This window comes from Triticum dicoccoides, chromosome 5A (assembly GCF_002162155.2).
Source record: "Triticum dicoccoides isolate Atlit2015 ecotype Zavitan chromosome 5A, WEW_v2.0, whole genome shotgun sequence".
NCBI lineage: Eukaryota > Viridiplantae > Streptophyta > Magnoliopsida > Poales > Poaceae > Triticum > Triticum dicoccoides.
Window position 1 is genome coordinate 457,292,771 of NC_041388.1, and position 20,641 is coordinate 457,313,411.

The window sequence follows — 20,641 nt, forward strand, 5'->3', positions numbered from 1 at the left end:
GGTGGTGCGATGAGGTCCTGGTGGTGGTGGTGCTCCGGCGACGGTGGTGTGGACGGGCAGGCGTCCGGGCCACCGGCGACGAGGGCGGCGGGGCGATGGCGTCCAACGAGGTGGGGCGACGGGGAGAGCGGCGCCGAGGAGACGAGGACGACGGGGTGGCGGGGAGACGAGGACAACGGGGCGGCGGGGCGGCGGCGTCGGGAGAGGAGAGGGCGGCATCGGGAGAGGAGAGGGGAAGGGGGTCGAGGGGCGAGGGCAAGGGAGAGAGAGGGGATAGGGAGGGGCCGGGGAGGAAATATGGATGGCACAATACTAATGGCACACCTCACCCTGGTGCGCCATTAGTAGTTTTTTTCTTATAGCAATGGCACAATACTAATGGCGCACCACCAGGAGGTGCGCCATAAGTACATCCATACTAATGGCGCACCTCACCGTGGTGCGCCATTAGTATTTTTTTTTATTTATGCTTGAGCCAACAGGTTATCTTCCACCTGACCTGATCCACACCAAGTCCCCTCTACTAGCTCGACTGGTCAGAGCCAGTTCTCACACCAGGAGGTCCTGGGTTCGATTCCCAGGCTCCACAATTTTTTATGCATTTAAAATGCTTTTTGATACTGATTTGTGTTTAAATATGTTCAAACTTGTTTAAATCATAATAGTAATATTTTTTTATAAGAAAGTATTCGGCCTTTGTCGGCTGAATGAAACCTTGCCGGGGTAAAACCTTGCTGGCGGAGAAGCATGCCGGCGTGGAGAGCTTGCCGGCGGAGAAGCTTGCCGGTGTGAAAACTTGCCGCCGTGAACAGTAAACTTGCTGGTGTGAAAACGTGCCGCCGTGAACAGTAAACTTGCCGGGAAAGCTTGCCGCCGTGAACAGTAACCTTGCCGGGGAAAGCTTGCCGCCGTGAACAGTAACCTGCCGGGGAAAGCTTGCCGCCGTGAACAGTAACCTTGCCGGGAAAGCTTGCTGCCGTGAACAGTAGAAACTATCGAGGCCAATATGACCAGATGCTGAAGATGGGCTCAAATACTTATCTTTTATATATGTTGGGGGTGACGGCCGATTGAACAACACACAATCGAACAAATCTATCTACATCTTTTACCTTTACTTTTCCTTCTCCCTTGTTCTTCTTCTTCCTCGTTCTTCGTTCATTCTTCGTGTTGAAGGGCGGCGAACCTCGAGGCTCTAGGGCGGGCGAACCGACCTAGGGCAGCCCATAGCCGCCGCACGTCCAGACGGGGTCCCTCCCGGGCGCGTGTGGTTTCGGGTCCTCAAAAGCGCCCGCCGGATTGTCTTGCGTACCGCGCTTCCGGTCGGGTCTCCTTCGACGTGAGCTGCGGTGCATCACCCCCGGCATCGAGGGTACACGGTAACGTGTTCGTGTGCGAACAAGGGGTACGTGCGGGGGGTCGGCGGCGGCGGTTGAGTAGGGGAATCGAGGGTGCAGGGAGTCGGCGGCGGTGGCCGGTGGACCGGGGGGTGCTCGGCGGCGAGGGGGACCGGATATGGCGAGGTGGGATAGCGATCGAGATGGAGGGGGATCGAGATCGAGTGTCCATGAAATTTACAAATATTCATGATAGTTCAAAAAGTGCCCATGAAATACAATCGAGAAATGAAGGCTACGATTTAAATACAATCGATCTTAGCTAGCTATCTGTTCACAATCTTCTTGCCCTTCTTTTTTGCAAATGGAGTTCTTCTGTGGAACGGACATCCTTTAGGTAGGGTGGTCCTGCTTCTTCTTGTGGTGTATGCTGCTACTTCATCATTGTCGTCATGTTCGATCCTTGGGTCGCCGTACTTGTCGAAGTCTTGCTCATTGGCTACTCCATCCATTTCGATGATCTTTCTTTTGCCTCTCCTCACGACAACACGACTGGGCTTTGACGGGTCGGTAATGAAGAAGCATTGGTCCACTTGGGAAGCCAGTACCAATGGCTCATTTTTCGCGGTGACGTTTGCGCCTGCGGTCTTGGATTTGGCTTCGGGTATAACCATGGTGGTGAAATATCGGTCTTCTTTTAGGATGCTCTTGGCCCATTTGACACGGAACATCGGGACCTTCTCTCCAGCGTAGCTCAGCTCCCAGATCTCCTCGATCCTTCCGTAGTATCTGTCCTTGTCGTTACCGGTGTAGGATTCCATCGTTACCCCAGAGTTCTGATAAACATCGGTCTTCATGTCGTTGGCCTCGGTGTAGAATGTGTAGCCGTTGATATCGTACGCCTCATAGGTCATCAGGTTGTGCTCGGCGCCCTGTGACAAGGCGAATATGAGTTGTTCTTCCGCGGAAGAATCCTCATGTAAAGGGTACGACAGAAGCTTCTGCTTGAACCAACGCGTGAAACATGAGTTGTGCTCTTTGAGTATATCTCCGTCCGTCCTCTGTTGGCCTCGGTCATTGTACGTCTTCTTAATAAAGGTTTTGTGCTTTACCACCCAAGGATCGACCACGTCTATGTGTTGTAGCGCGACTAGGTTTGCTCTTTCAAAGCCGGTGGCGCACCCTGGGCCAGGTGCACCCTGGGCCAGGTGCGCCATTAGTAGTTTCAACTCTAATGGCGTATCAGTAGGTGGTGCGCCATTAGTATATACTAATGGCGCACCGCTTGTCTGGTGCGCCATTAGTATCAATCCCATCTATAGCCCTTTTTCTAGTAGTGACTCCCTTAACCCCCCTGGCATTCGCCGACGCCGGAGCTCGCCACAGCAAGCACGGGCGCGGTTCGACTAACATAACAGTGCGGTGCACACTGTGCTCGTCGCCTTCTCCTCGATCCTATGCTCGTCTCTGTTTGCCCACAGTCCCCGCGTGAGCTACATCACCTTCTCCTTCTCTCACTGACGCCGCTCGTCGGCGGGCGCAGTGTCTAGGTGTCACCGACGGAGCCCGATCCACTCCTTGCCGCTAGCTTATAAATGGATCCACCCCTAGCCACCTCAAGCACCATCCTCCACTCCCACACTAACACAAACGTGTAGATAGCCGTAGCCCGGCCGGGCAGGCCGCGGGCCGCCGTCCCCGAGCTCAAGCTGACTGGCGATCCTCTTGGATCGCCACGGTAGCTCCAGCCCATCCCAGGCCTTGGCGACCCTTGCAGAGCCTCCGCCGCTCTTCGATGAAGCTATTCCATCCACTTGGAGCCCCTGGAGTCACCGCAGTTTGCCGTTGTCTTCGTGTCCGGCGATGTCCGCTCTTTGCCTCCACTTGTGAGGTCGTATCCGACGCCGTCCGACCACCCCTAGCTATGCTACGGGTACGAGCAGGTGCACTAAGGCAAGCCACAACAACATTTTCATGGTGCCATTTCAATATTTATGATTTTCTTACTTGAATGAAAGAGTTAAACTATGCATTTAAATAACTATTATGTTATTAATATTCTGTTAAGTACTTATTTTAGTTAATATGCTTGATTTACAGAATGTTTGAAACTAACTTAGTTGGTAAATAAACTAGGGTTCATTTGTGATGATGAAAGAATAATATTGTTATGCATATGAGTAATTACTTGAAGTTATTTTCTTGCATGAGTAAAATAATAAGAATTTGCTAGAAAATATTCTATTTAAAGTGAGGATGATCTTAACCAGAAAAGTGGCATGAGTTTTTGATGTTTATGCTTAGTGTGAATATAGTTGACTCAGTCATTTCCATTAATATGTGATGCATATGTTAGTGTTGCATTTCATGGCATATTATGACACTGATTATTTTTACTTTATGTTGAACCTGAATATAACTCAACTTGAATATATCGTTGGTCGGGTCATGGTGTCACTTAATCGAGTTTTTCCCAGTGCAACCACATTTGCCTTATGGGAGGCCTTGATTCGGTCCATTGTCATGTCTCTGGTCGGTGCCTCCAACTAGGGAAGGTTATGGGCTTGCTTACCCTGGCCCGGTCAGAAGACATAACCTTATGTGCCCATTGTTGAGATTATGGTACCGGGTCCCCTTGTGGGATCGTTTTAGCCACGAGGATGGTCGTTGTGTCTTTGGTAAACACGGGGCCACCCAGGACTAGCACAGTGGGGATTGTGTCAGAGTGGCCGGGAGAGTGTCATGGCAATGGAGGGTTTTCATCGGAATGCCGTTGGTCCACCCGAACGGGAGTACGAGGCCATGGGTTCCATGGTGTGGGTACAGTGTGCTACCTCTGCAGAGTATAATAATCTATCGATAGCCGAGTCCATGGTTTCGGGCACGCTCGTAGTAGGTCACACCATTGGTCAACGTTTAATAAATTTTGCACACTAAGTTATGAATTTTGCACTGTTGATGAGGGTGGAAAGCCATCGAGATTTTTGGGACCAAGTGTTGGTCGTGGTTGTGATCGCCGTAAGGATCACGAGATACTTCTAGAAAGGACCACGATGGTGGTATGTTTGTGATCCAAGAATGATCACGGTTGGTAAGCTAGTCCCGATTGACTTTTATCACAAGAGCTTGATCACAGCATTTTGAAGCATTATTGCATTATTAGTTGGTTAATTATCATGATATTGTTTGTCATTATGATTATGCCTGTTGTGCGCTTGCAAGTACATTCAATGTACTGACCTGGCGTGTCATGCGAGATTTCAGGAAAGTCTCGTTGGAAAGGAGTGCTGCTCGAATCTAGATCGTGTCCACGTCGGTGTCCCTATTGACGGTGTCCTGGACTAGGGGGTACTCACCACGTCATCTCCCGATCTGTTAGATTGGGCCGAGGACCCCCATGGTCGTATACTCATGGTCCAGTTCGGACAGCTGCCGCATACATGGAAGAGTCCACGGGACTTGGTGATGAAGACAAGGACTCCTCCCCACCGGCGTATTCGGCTAAGACTCTTGTTATCCTAGGCCTCTAGTGCAGCCCCCGGTCCAGCCGAGATGTCGAAGCCTCGATGTCAGCCGATGAGTGGAAGTAGGTCGGCGTGATGGACACCGGCTTGAAGGAGCAACAGTGCGGCCTTGCCGATGCAGGTCGTGGCATGGTCAATGCCGGCTTGATGAAGTGACCGCGCGGCGATGCCGGTGTGCCCGCTCCGGGTAATCCATGGGCCGACGATGTTGGTGATGATTTATCCTTCACGATGTCGAACTCTTGTTCGGCTTGCCGAGATGATGATCCGAAGAAGTTGAGCTTGGCTCAACAAAGTGACGACGTTTCTAGCGTAGGTCGGCAGCCGTGGAGCAATATTGTCGGACTGGTTTGACACCAGCATGATGTTGAAGATCATGTTAAAAAGATCTTAAAGTTAGTGGGATTTGTTCGGAAACAAAACACAATACCCTATACAAAACTTCCTTCAAAAGGGATGTCCGAAATCCCGTTCATAAAAAAGACGAACTCGGGTCGGATTCGTTTTCGCGCAGAAAACAGATCCGAAAAGTGATGCACTAATCGGAAGATTCCCGGAGTTTGGACGGTCGGATCGAGATGAAATTTTGAGAGGTGGTAGATATAGGAATTCCGCAGCCGATAAATGGTTGGATCTTCCAAAGGACGTGCGAGATAGAAGCTGAACACCGCGCCCTAAACTCGTCCAAATTCCCGTCCAGATTTGACAGGGCTTCGGTATATCATGGATTGCCAGAGATTCCTCCATCGGAACTCGACGAAATTTTACAGGGTTGTTGTATACTAAATTCCTCACAATTCAACTGAAGCAATGTTAAAAAGACACTTGAGGAGGCGGTGGCGGCGGACACAAGTTTGCTGTCCAGAAAAACAGCGCGGTCGCCCGAGGGCAATGTTGACGTTCAGCCCCCGGGCTCACTGGATGATTCCTCCATGATCTTGATAGAGATCGGAGTGGATGTTTATTAAGGCACACATCCGGACATGATGATCGGAGGTAGGGCGCAGTTCTTGATTGAACCAAGGTGACCAGTCGAGCTCGTGACGAAGATGCCAAAGTCGCTGTTGATCTGCAGGCGAGCCATCGGCCTTTTGCCGAACACACAGCGGAACTCTCAATGAAAGCACCAATGTCGGTGTCAAAACCGGCGGATCTCGGGTAGGGTGTCCCGAACTGTGCGTCTAAGGCGGATGGTAACAGGAGGTAGGGGACACGATGTTTTACCCAGGTTTGGGCCCTCTTGATGGAGGTAAAACCCTACGTCCTGCCTTATTTATTCTTGATAATATGAGTAGTACAAGAGTTGATCTACCACGTGATCAGAGAGGCTAGAGCCTAGAAGCTAGCCTATGGTATGATTGATTGTATATGTCTATTGACTAGCATGGCCCTGATTTATATAATGCACCAGAGGCCTAGGATAACAAGAGTCCTACCCGAATACGCCGGTGGGGAGGAGTCCTTGTCTTGATCACCAAGTCTTGTGGAATCTTCCATGTATGCGGCAACTGTTTGAACTGGCCCATGAGTAGACGGCCATGGGCGTCCTCGTCCCAATCTAACAGATCGGGAGATGACGTCGTGAGTACCCCCTAGTCCAGGACACCGTCAGTATGTATTAGTAGCTTTGTGTTTGATCTCTCTCTCTCTCTCTCGTGTTCTTGATTTGGCACGATCTTGATGTATCGTGAGCTTTGCTATTATAGTTGGATCTTATGTTTCTCCTCCCCCTCTACTCTCTTGTAATGAATTGAGTTTCCCCTTTGGAGTTATTTTATCGAATTGAGTCTTTAAAGATTTGAGAACACTTGATTATGTCTTGCCATGCATATCTGTGGTGACAATGGGATACCGCGTGATTCACTTGATGTATGTTTTGGTGATCAACTTGCGGGTTCCGCCCATGAACCTATGCATAGGGGTTGGCACACGTTTTCGTCGCGATTCTCCTGTAGGAACTTTGCAGCAATCTTTGAGGTTCTATGTGTTGGTTGAATAGATGAATCAGAGATTGTGTGACGCATATCGTATAATCATACCCACGGATACTTGAGGTGATATTGGAGTATCTATGTGACATTAGGGTTTTGGTTGATTTGTATCTTAAGGTGTTATTCTAGTACGAACTCTAGCGCTGTTTGTGACACTTATAGGAATAGCCCAATGGATTGATTGGAAAGAATAACTTTGAGGTAGTTTCGTACCCTACCATAATCTCTTCGTTCATTCTCTGATATTAGTGACTTTGGAGGGACTCTTTGTTGCTTGTTGAGGGATGGTTATGTGATCCAATTTTGTTATTATTGTTGAGGGAACTTACACTAGTGAAAGTATGAACCCTAGGCCCTGTTTCCTATCATTGCAATACTGTTTATGCTCACTTTTATCACTTGATACCTTGCTGTTTTTATAATTTCAGATTACAAATACATTTATCTACTATCCATATACCACTTGTATCACCATCTCTTCGTTGAACGAGTGCACCTATACAATTTACCATTGTATTGGGTGTGTTGGGGACACAAGAGACTCTTTGTTATTTGGTTGCAGGGTTGCTTGAGAGAGACCATCTTCAACCTACGCCTCCTACGGATTGATAAACCTTAGGTCATCCACTTGAGTGAAATTTCCTAATGTCCTACAAACCTCTGCACTCGGAGGCCCAACAACGTCTACAAGAAGAAGGTTGTGTAGTAGACAGCAAGCTCTTTTCTGGCGCTCTTGCGGGGGAGGTGAGTGCTTGAAGGTATATTTTTAGATCTTGCAATCGAGTCTTTTAGTTTCTTGTTTTATCACTAGTTTAGTTTATAAAAGAAAACTATAAAAAAATGGATTTGAGTTTGTCTCATACGCTTCACCTTTTTAATATCTTTTGTGAGTATGCTGGAAAGGATAATTGTACTCAAGTGCTAGAAGAAGAAATCTATAAAATGTTTGGCACTAAACATTTGAATGATGAGCATGATTGCAATCTTGTTAGTACGAATTCTTTGAATATCCATGATACTAATGATGATTGCACTAGTTATGATGAAAATTTCTCCTATAAACATGTCAATTTTTGTGGAGTGCATTGGGTTTGTAAGTACACGCCAAATAGAGAAGATAGATATTGCAATAGGCATAAGTACTTAGAAACTAAATTGTTGCAAGAAGAGCTAGATGAATATGCTGAAAATTTAAATTATCTTGGCCATACTTGTGAGCTTTGCAAAGAACATGATCATTTCACTATCCGATGCAAATTATTTCATGATCTAATCGTGTCCAAAAATTGTGATGACTTGATTTCCCTTGCACATTATAATGAACTTAGTTTGCTTATGGACTAAGAAGAAATAAAACGTATAACTAACTATCTTCCAGAATTTGCTCGTTATAAACTTCTTGGTGTTGATCTTGAGGGAATTTATATGTATTGTGTGGTGAATTGCATTGAAAATCCTTATATTGCCAAATACATAAAGAAAAGAAAACAAATAGAAGATGAAGAGAATACTAATGAAAGGGAAGAGACTTCCCAATATCCTCCTATTATTTCTTATGATGAATCAGGTAATGAGGAGGAGCCTCATATTCAACCAATCTCATTAATAAGGAGCTCCAAAAAGAGGGTTGAACCCACACATGATGTGGTGAAGAAGAAGAAAAGAAAAAGGAAGAGAGGTAAAAAGATATCTCTCCCAAATAATGTTGCCCCTATTACTATTGTGCCTCCTGAAAATATAATTATGGAAGGTAATGATACTTCTTATGATCTTGAAAATCTTTTTGGCACTTGCTTGGAAGAATATGATAATTGCTATACTATTGGTGCTATCCATACTATTAATGATGAGAGTGATTATGCTTATGATATGAAAAGGCCCAAGCTTGGGGATGCTATGTTTGACAAAGATGATGTTTTCGAGAATATAATTGCTGCAATTAATGTTTGTCCCAAGCTTGGGGATGCTACGTTTAATGAAGATGATATTTTTAGTCTCCCAAGACTTGATATGCAAATTTATAATGATGATAGCATGCCTCCTACCTATGATGATTATTGTGATGATATTTATGCTACAAAAAGTAGTGATTATATTTATAAAACTTGTGACAATTATGGTTACCCCTTTTCTGAACATTACTCTTTTAATGTGGAAACAATTTATAGTATTCGAGTTTCTTATGATACTCCCACTAATCTTAATGACAAGAATTTTGTTTATGTGGAGTGTAGTAAATTTCCTATGCTTGTAGATCATTAAAATAATGCTTTATGTGCTGGTTATATTGTTGAATTCATTCATGATGCTACTGAAAATTATTATAAGGGAGGAATATATGATTGTAGGAATTGTAATAATATCAAGTTTCCTCTCTATGTGCTTAAAGTTTTGAAGTTATGCTTGTTTTACCTTCCTATGCAAGTTGATTCTTGTTCCCACAAGTTGTTTGCTCACAAAATCCCTATGCATAGGAATTGGGTTAGACTTAAATGTTCTAGTCATATTCTCCATGATGCTCTCTTTATGTTTCAATTCTTATCCTTTATGTGAGCATCATGAAATCATCATGCCTAGCTAGGGGCGTTAAACGAGAGCGCTTGTTGGGAGGCAACCCAATTTTATTTTCGTTCCTTGCTTTTTGCTCCTGTTTAGTAATAAATAATTCATCTAGCCTCTGTTTAGATGTGGTTTTATGCTTTTAATTAGTGTTTGTACCAAGTATAACCTTTGGGAAGACTTTGGGAAAGTCTTGTTGATCATGCTGTAAAAAAAACAGAAACTTTAGCGCTCACGAGAATTGCTGCCATTTTTATTTGGAAAGTGCTATTTAGTTAATTATTTTTGCAGATGATTAATAGATAAATTACTCAGGTCCATCAATTTATTTGAGAATTTGATGAGTTCCATAAGTATACGTTTGATCCAGATTACTACAGACTGTTCTGTTTTTGACACATTCTGTTTTTCATGTGTTGTTTACTTATTTTGATGAATCTATGGTTAGTAAAAGAGTTTATAAACCATAAATAAGTTGTAATACAGTAGGTTTAACACAAAAACATATCAAGAATGAGTTCATTACAGTACCTTGAAGTGGTGTTTTGTTTTATTTCGCTAATGGAGCTCACGAGTTTTCTGTTAAGTTTTGTGTTGTGAAGTTTTCAAGTTTTGGGTAAAGATTTGATGGACTATGGAATAAGGAGTGGCAAGAGCCTAAGCTTGGGGATGACCAAGTCACCCCATGGTAATATTCAAGGACAACCAAAAGCCTAAGCTTGGGGATGCCTCGGAAGGCATCCCCTCTTTCGTCATCGTCATCTGTAACTTTACTTGGAGGTATATTTTTATTTACCACATGATATGTGTTTTCCTTGGAGCGTCATTTTATTTTATTTTAGTTTTCCTTGCTGTTTGAATAAAATATCAAGATATGAAACTCTTAAATGTTAGAGAGTCTTCACATAGTTGCATAATGATTCAACTACTCATTGATCTTCACTTATATCTTTCGGAGTAGTTTGTCATTCGCTCTAGTGCTTCACTTATATCTTTTAGAGCATGGTGATAGTTTTATTTTGAAGAAATAGATGAACTCTCATGCTTCACTTATATTATTTTGAGAGTCTTAAATAGCATGGTAATTTGCTTAAATCCTAATATCCTAGGTATTCAAGATTAGTAAAATTTTCTTATGAGTATTTTGAGTACTAAGAGAAGTTTGATGCTTGATGATTGTTTTGAGATATGGAGGTAATAATATCAAAGTCATGCTAGTTGAGTAGTTTTGAAATTGAGAAATACTTGTGTTGAAGTTTGCAAGTCCCGTAGCATGCACGTATGGTAAACATTATGTAACAAATTTGAAACATGAGGTGTTATTTGATTCTCTTCCTTATGAGTGGCGGTCAGGGACGAGCGATGGTCTTTTCCTACCAATCTATCCCCCTAGGAGCATGCGCGTAGTGCCGAGGTTTTTGATGACTTGTAGATATTTTGAATAAGTATGTGAGTTCTTTATGACTAATGTTGAGTCCATGGATTATACGCACTCTCACCCTTCCATCGTTGCTAGGCTCTTCGGTACCGTGCATTGCCCTTTCTCACGTTGAGAGTTGGCGCAAACTTCGCCGGTGCATCCAAACCCCGTGATATGATACGCTCTTTCACACATAAATCTCCTTATATCTTCCTCAAAACAGCCATCATACCTACCTATTATGGCATTCCCATAGCCATTCTAAGATATATTGCCATGCAACTTTCCACCATTCCGTTCATCATGACACAATCATTATTGTCATATTGCTTTGCATGATCATGTAGTTGACATCGTATTTGTGGCAAAGCCACCGTTCATAATTTTTCATACATGTCGCTCTTGATTCATTGCATATCCTGGTACACCGCCGGAGGCATTCATATAGAGTTATACTTTGTTCTAGTATCGAGTTGTAATCATTGAGTTGTAAATAAATAGAAGTGTGATGATCATCATTAATAGAGCATTGTCCCAAAAGAAAAAAAAGAAAAAAAAGAGTAAGGCCAAATAAAAAAAGGAAGGCCAAAAAAAGCCAAATAAAAAAATTAATAAAAGAAAAGAAAAAGGGGCAATGCTACTATCCTTTTTCCACACCGTAATCTTCATGATAGAGAGTCTCTTGTTTTGTCACTTTCATATACTAGTGGGAATTTTTCATTATAGAACTTGGCTTGCATATTCCAACAATGGGCCTCCTCAAGTGCCCTAGGTCTTCGTGAGCAAGCAAGTTGGATGCACGCCCACTAGTTTCTTTTGTTGAGCTTTCATATATTTATAGCTCTAGTGCATCCGTTGCATGGCAATCCCTACTCCTTGCATTAACATCAATCGGTGGGCATCTCCCTAGCCCATTGATTAGCCTCGTTGATGTGAGACTTTCTCCTTTGTTGTCGTCTCCACATAACCCCCACATTATATTCTATTCCACCCATAGTGCTATATCCATGGCTCACGCTCATGTATTGCGTGAAGGTTTATGAGTTTGAGATTACTAAAGTATGAAACAATTACTTGGCTTGTCATCGGGGTTGTGCCTGATGAGAGCACTCTTGTGTGACGAAAATGGAGCATGACTAAACTATATGATTTTTTAGGGATGAACTTTCTTTGGCCATGTTATTTTGAGAGGACATAATTGCTTATTTAGTATGCTTGAAGTATTATTATTTTTATGTCAATATGAAATTTTGTCTTGAATCTTTCGGATCTGAATATTCATGCCACAATTAAGAAGAATTACATTAAAATTATGCCAAGTAGCATTCCACATAAAAAATTCTGTTTTTATCATTTACCTACTCAAGGACGAGCTGGAATTAAGTTTGGGAATGCTGATACGTCTCCAACGTATCTATAATTTTTGATTGCTCCATGCTATATTATCTACTGTTTTGAATGTTTATGGGCTTTATTATACAGTTTTATATCATTTTTGGGACTAACCTATTAACCCAGAGCCCAGTGCCAGTTTCTGTATTTTCCTTGTTTTAGGTTTTCGAAGAAAAGGAAAATCAAACGGAGTCCAATTGACCTGAAACTTCACAGAAGTCATTTTTGGAAGGAAAGAAGCCAAGAAGACTTGGAGTGAACGGCAGGGGATCTACGTGGAGGCCACGAGGTAGGGGGACGTGCCCTCCACCCTCGTGGGCCCCTCGTGGCCCCCCTGACGTACTTCTTCCGCCTATATATCTCCATATACCCTAAAACATCCGTGAGCACAATAGATCGGGAGTTCCGCCGCCAGAAGCCTCCGTAGCCACCGAAAGCCAATCTCGGAGGGGGAATCCCTCTCCGGTGGCCATCTTCATCATCTCGGTGCTCTCCATGACGAGGAGGGATTAGTTCTCCCTCGGGGCTGAGGGTATGTACCAGTAGCTATGTGTTTGATCTCTCTCTCTCTCTCTCGTGTTCTTGATATGGCATGATCTTGATGTATCGTGAGCTTTGCTATTATAGTTGGATCTTATGTTTCTCCTCCCCCTCTACTCTCTTGTAATGAATTGAGTTTCCCATTTGGAGTTATCTTATCGGAATGAGTCTTTAAAGATTTGAGAACACTTGATGTATGTCTTGTCGTGCGTATCTGTGGTGACAATGGGATACCACGTGATTCACTTGATGTATGTTTTGGTGATCAACTTGCGGGTTCCGCCCATGAACCTATGCATAGGGGTTGGCACACGTTTTCGTCGCGATTCTTTGGTAGGAACTTTGCGGCAATCTTTGAGGTTCTATGTGTTGGTTGAATAGATGAATCAGAGATTGTGTGACGCATATCGTATAATCATACCCACGGATACTTGAGGTGATATTAGAGTATCTAGGTGACATTAGGGTTTTGGTTGATTTGTGTCTTAAGGTGTTATTCTAGTACGAACTCTAGGGCTGTTTGTGACACTTATAGGAATAGCCCAACGGATTGATTGGAAAGAATAACTTTGAGGTGGTTTCGTACCCTACCATAATCTCTTCGTTCATTATCCGCTACTAGTGACTTTGGAGTGACTCTTTGTTGCATGTTGAGGGATGGTTATGTGATCCAATTATGTTATTATTGTTGAGGGAACTTACACTAGTGAAAGTATGAACCCTATGCCTTGTTTCCTATCATTGCAATACCGTTTATGCTCACTTTTATCACTAGCTACCTTGCTGTTTTTATAATTTCAGATTACAAATACCTTTATCTACTATCCATATACCACTTGTATCACCATCTCTTTGCCGAACTAGTGCACCTATACAATTTACCTTTGTATTGGGTGTGTTGGGGACACAAGAGACTCTTTGTTATGTGGTTGCAGGGTTGCTTGAGAGAGACTATCTTCATCCTGCGCCTCCTACGGATTGATAAACCTTAGGTCATCCACTTGAGGGAAATTTGCTACTCAACCCTCTGCACTTGGAGGCCCAACAACGTCTACAAGAAGAAGGTTGTGTAGTAGACATCATCAAGATCAATCAAGCAGGAAGTTGGGTATTACCTCCATCGAGAGGGCCCGAACCTGGCTAAACATCATGTCCCCCGCCTCCTACTACCATCGATCCTAGTCGCACAGTTCGGTACCCCCTACCCGAGATCCACCGATTTTACACTAACATTGGTTCTTTCATTGAGAATTCTGCTGTGTGATGGGAAAAAGGATCAATGGCTCGCCCGTAGGTTAACTGCGACGCCGACTTCTTCGTCACCGGTTCGGCCGGTCACCTTGGCTGGACCGAGGACTGTGCCCTACCTCCGATCGTCATGTTCGGATGAGGGCCTTCATCAAACATCAGCTCCAATCTCTAGTGTCTGCTGTTTTTTTGGACAGCGAACTCGTATCCGCTGCCACTGCCTCCTCAAGTGTCGTTTTAACGATTGCTTCAGTGGAATTGTGCGGAATTGAGTCTACAACAACCATGGAAAAATTCGTCGAGTTCCAATGGAGGAATCTCTGGCAATCCGCGATATATCGGAGCCCTGTGAAATTTGGACGAGTTTAGGGCGTGGTGTCCAGCTTCTAGCTCGGACGTCCTTTGGAAGATCTAGCCGTTAATCGGCTGCGGAATTCCTATATCTACCACCCCTCAAAGTTTTGGCTCGATCCGACCGTCCAAACTTCGGGAACCTTCTGATTAGTGCATCACTTTTCGGATACGTTTTCTGCGCGAAAATGAATCCGACCCGAGTTCGTCTTTTTTATGAACGGGATTTCAGACATCCTTTTTGAAGGAAGTTTTGTATGGGGTATTGTGTTTGGTTTTTGAACACATCCCACTAACTTTAAAATCTTTTGAACATGATCTTCACCATCAAGATGGTGTCAAACCAGTCAGGCAATATTGCTCCACGGCTGCCGACCTGCGCTAGACATGTCATCACTTTGTTGAGCCGAGCAAAACTTCTTCGGATCATCATCCCTGCGAGCTGAACAGGTGTTCAACATCGCGAAGGATAAATCATCACCAACATCGCCTCCCCACGGATTACACGGAGCGGGCACACCGGCATCGCCGCACGGTTACTTCATCCAACCGCCATTGACCACGTCACGACCTGCATTGGCAGGACCGCACTGTTGCTCCTTCAAGCCGGTGTCCATCACGCCGACCTACTTCGACTCATCGGCTGACATTGAGGCTTCGACATCTCGGCTGGACCGGGGGCTTCGCCATCTCCTCATCAACCTACTCCGGAGACTTCGGTGTCACTAGCCGACCAGCTCTGTCACGTTAGCTAGACCGAGGGCATTGCCTAGGCAAGCCAACTTTTGCCAGCATCGCCATGCCGTCGCTTTATCGTCCATCAGGCAATGTGTGTGCGGATCGAGTCCCAATGTTGGGAACCACCTTTCTTCAGATTGCTACAACAAATAAACTAGGTGCTATTAATCCTAGTAATTTTTTTTGCTTGTTTGGGTTCATTTTACCCAAGGAATTATTACTCTGGTTTGTCCATCATATGTACGCAGGTCTATCAAATGGTGGCCGCATTAACGAGGTCACATGGTGGTTCGGTCAGTTTCCGTATATAGTCCGGCGGACGCCACATCCGGAACTCAGACCGACCTATGAATTCAGGCTTTGCCACACCTTTAACGCATCACGCCGACGCCCGGCATCGACATTGACTACGGCGCCAGGCCATATTTCTTCTATTGCTCACTTTGCATAAATTATTTATTATGGAATGATTTTTTTAATATTATCTCCAATTTGCACCATTTTTTGTGTGCAGGAAAATGATCTGGGTTGGGCAGTATCGTCAGCTCGGCGTCCTGACATACCACGCCACCTCGGCTACACGGGGGGCTTCATCAACACTTCATTACCCCATGCCGGGGACTTCAGCATTACTCTGCCGGCTTGCATTGACCGTGCTATGTTACCACTTCGGAGTGCCAAGCTCTTTGCTCCGCCACCTAGGGACCGGCTTGGGGGATGGAACCTTGTCCCGCATCAAGCTCGGACCGTGTCATCAATACCGAACACATTAACCAGCTAAGTAGCCTTCATGCTCAAAGTTTTAAATTTTCAACTTGTGTTCGGTTCGACCAAGCATTATACCTTTTTGGAAAAAAGTTGCTTGTAAAAAATCTCCTTGTCAAAACTTTTTTTGTGACACACAAATTCAAATACCCCGTTTACTTGGGGGCTTCCTTTATGAAGCTTTTACTCTTGCATATGATTATACTTGTACGGCTTCGTTCCTTGTTCGTGTATTATGCCACAATATGCACCATATTGACTTAAGCGATTTTCAAGCTGGGTTGCCTCACTCATGTGTTTACCCCTACGTTCCCGATTGTTCGGCCAAGGAGTAAAGGGAGCACCTCTGCGATTGTCACGATCGGGTCATCCGAGCCGGACCTCAGACTGGGTGAAGCCGAAAGCTAGCGCTCTTATTGTTTTCAATTATGGTCGGCACACAATGGAACTCATGAGTACAAAAAATCTATTGCACAAGTCTCATAGTAAAAATGAGCATAGAAGAAGGGTACTGGTGGGGGTACTATTTTCTTCGATGATGCTTCTTGCACTTCGTCAGTAATATAGCATAAGTTCCCTGAGCGTGCTTTGTCTATTACAGCCTTATGGCCTGATTGCCTCGTTGTCAGAAACACCTTCAATATTCTCCACAGGTGGAGTACATAACACTTTTTGGCCCTTGACCGAAGAGGGAGAAGCCGACGGTCTATTAAGACGCGTATAAAGTTCGGGTGAACACAGATATGATATAAGTACTTTGGTACATACAATCATTATACATAAAATTCTTTTACCCAAGTCACTTGGGGGCTCTTAAATTTATATTAGCCGTTTTATAGTAAGTGTTCTTCTTCTTAGTCGTTGCAAAGTTATTATTATTATTATTTATCACTCCTTTTTTCGACACGAGTGTGTGGTCACTAGCCGGGGAGCCTAATTTCCCTCTCAAGGCCGCTACAGTTTAGTTTGCTAAACTGGCCTAAAGAGAAGTACTCCGCCTTCGGGATAGGAGGTTGAAGCCGTAGGCTGGCCCTCTTGAAGTCTTTAGATAGGATGTGTCATGTTAAAACATGACAGAAGCACTTTTTTTCTAAAGTCCAATTTTCACATTGGCACCAAACACTTGATCTTGTTCGGACGTCAGGTTTTCACTGATGTTTTTTGGTTGTCCAAACCTATGGCACTTTTTAACTATTTGTGTGTTTCCAGCATAAGTCTCGCAGTGCAACGCCGGACACCTTTAGAGATTCGGCAAAAACATTCTCAGACACTACTATACATGCATCGATTTCAAATTGTGTCTTCGGTCAATAGTTGGGTTGCCCGGCTCCTGTGCTTGCCTCCTACGTTCCGCTTTGTTCGGCTAAGTGTGCAAAAGGAGAACCACTTCGATTGTTCTTCCATCTCGCATGCTTAAGCACACCAGTTGAGAAAGCTAAAAACTAACTGTCATAATATGTGTAAACTGGTCAGCGATCCGATGACTAAGTTAAATGACGGGTCGTTCATAACCTTGGCCGAAGTGTTTACGGCTTGACCTCGGATGTCGCCGAACACTAACCGGGGGCTGTTGGGGATATTACTACTGGAGGTAAACCGGAATTATGTAGCCGGGTCGACTCTTTGAAGATTAGAAGCCCATGAAGATGTAAAGATGATGGCGCTTTATGAAGGGCCCAAAGGCGAGTTACAGCATGTAAATGTAAACCGGCCTAGTCATGTAACTTGTATAGTAAGATAGAAAGAGAGAGGCCGAACCGGATACGTTTATAAACTGGCTTCGGGACTCTGTAGCCCGGCGGGCGTCAACCTATGTATATAAAGGGACGACCCAGGGGGAGTTTAGAGACAGACAACAACAACTCGAGAGCCAGACAAAGCGGATTCGCTCCCTGGCCTTCGAAACCCTAACAATACCAATCACAACTAGACGTAGGCTTTTACCTTCATCGAAGGGGCCGAACTAGTATAAACTCCCATGTCCCCTTGTCCGGTTTAACCCCTTTAAGCTAACCCGTTGCGATGGCTCCACGACTAAGTCCTTTCACGAGGACATCTGCCGTGACAAACCCACGACAGTTGGCGCCCACCTTGGTTGAGCACAAGGAGCCTGGCAAAGAGTATCCGGTTCAACGGCCGGTTTATTATATCAGTGAGGTGCTCATTGAGTCAAAGCAGAGGTATCCGCATTGGCAGAAACTAGTGTATGGGGTGTTTATGGCAAGCCGGAAGCTCAAACACTACTTTCAGGGCCATCCTATTACATTGGTCAGTTCAGCTCCTCTGGGCAACATCATTCAAAACAGAGAGGCAACTGGCTGGATTGCCAAGTGGGCCATTGAGCTGGGACCCCACAGGCTCAAATACATACCCCGCACGGCGATCAAGTCCTAGGCACTCGTAGATTTCATCAATGATTGGACGGAGTTACAGGAACCTGAGGAGAAACCAGATAATACATATTGGACTATTCATTTTGATGGGTCCAGACAGTTAGAGGGTTCGGGGGCTGGAGTCGTATTAACTTCCCCACGAGGTGATAAGTTTTGTTATGTCCTCCGTTTAATGTTCCCTTGCACTAACAATGCAGTTGAGTATGAGGCTTTACTCCATGGTCTTCGAATGGCTGAAGAGATGAATTTGAGCCGGGTTAAGTGCTTCGGCGATTCAGATCTAGTGGCTCAGCAACTGTCTGGCACTTGGGATTCTAAGGACCCACTCATGGCTGCATATCGGCGAGAGGTGGACGAAGTGGCTGGTCACTTGAAAGGTTATCAGGTGGACCATATAGACCGGCGGAAGAATGAAGCGGCGGATGCTTTAAGTCGTCTTGGTTCCCAACATAAACCGGTTCCGCCCAATGTATTTTTTGATGTATTGCAAAATCCGTCAGTCAAAATACCAACCGAAGAAGATTTGGCTATTCCTGATCCGGAGGCTCAGTTGGTGGCAGCTCTGCATGCCATACCGGATTGGACGATCCCATATCTGGCTTACATGAACCGGGGCGAGTTACCTGCTGAGGAAATGTTGGCTCGACAGTTAATCCGGCGTTCCAAGTCCATGACCATACTCAGCGGGGAGTTACATCGTTACAGCATTTCAGGAGCAATTCAGCGATGCGTTTCTCCTCAAGAAGGTTGTGAGATTTTGCAAGAAATTCATGAAGGGGATTGCAGCCACCATGCTGGTTCAAAGTCGTTGGTTGATAAAGCCTTTCGCCACGGTTTTTACTGGTTGACGGTGTATGCTGATGTGGAGGATTTAGTCAAAAGATGTGATGGATGTAAAAAGTTTGCCCGCCGTGCGCACGTTCCGGCTCAAGAGTTGCGGATGATTCCAATTACGTGGCTGTTTGCCACTTGGGGGCTCGATATGGTTGGACCCTTCAAGCGCTCCAAGGACAAGAAAACCCATCTGTTAGTAGCAGTTGATAAATTCACTAAATGGATAGAGGCAGAGCCAGTCAGCAAGTGTGATGCAGCCACGGCGGTTCAATTCATCAAAAAGGTGATATTCCGGTTTGGCTTTCCACATAACATTATAACAGATAATCGCACTAACTTGTCAAAAGGAGAGATGGAAGAATTCTGTCAACGTGAGCACATCCGGCTTGATCTAGCATCAGTGGCTCACCCCCAATCTAATGGTCAAGCGGAACGGGCAAATCAAGAAATTCTGCAGGGTATCAAACCAAGGATTATGGTTCCCTTAAAGCGGATGCCGGGTTGTTGGGTCGAGGAGCTACCTTCTGTGTTATGGAGCATCAACACCACACCCAATAGGTCTACGGGTTACACGCCTTTCTTCATGGTTTATGGAGCAGAGGCGGTTCTTCCTAGTGACATCCGTCACGATTCGCCCCGTGTGGCAGCTTATGTTGAAGCTGATAATGAGAAGGCACGTCAGGATTCTCTGGACCTGTTGGATGAAGAGCGGGATCTTGCAGCAGCACGTTCGGCGATTTATCAACAAGATCTTCGACGTTATCACAGCCGCCGGGTTAAAACTAGAACCTTTCAAGAAGGTTATTTGTTGCTCCGGCTCATCCAGGATCAGACTTATATGCACAAGTTATCCCCCCTTGGGAAGGACCCTTTGTGGTCAGCAAAAATTTGCACAACGGATCCTACTACCTCATTGATGTTCGAGAGCATGAAGACTCACGTCAATCGGAGGAGGAGACAAAGCGGCCATGGAACATAGCTCTCCTTCGGCCTTACTATACTTGAAGCCATAGGCTTTTCACCTGTACATATTTATGACAGTGTATATACCATATAATAAACCGGAGCCTCAGTTATAAGCAGGGTATCTGTTCTTTCTTATATCATATGTGTGCTTTTACAAGTTAACGGTCAAAGCGAAGTCTTTGTTAAACCGGATTTAGCAGCTACATAAAGATAAAGAAAATCACTAGGGGGCTTGGTCATGTTTGAACCACAGCTACACCTCTTGAAAGGCATTTCAGCCACACAAGGAAAATTTTATGGAGCCAAAGAGAGTATTGTACACTGTACAAACTCAAACATAGGCACACGCTGAGCATCGCTCACAAAGTTACTTGGGGGATCTTTTTTGCAAAGCAACAAAGAGTTTGAAAGGACCTTCGTAATTGGCTATCAAGCCACAGCATGGAAGCCTGGTGTATTCACCTAAAACCCCAGGTTAACCTGCCTTCATCAAGTAAGCCACTCCTATCCAGGTAATCCTGGCATGACCCATCAAACGTTTGACAAGTCAATCTTTTACAGACCCTAAACTTGTCATAGTTAA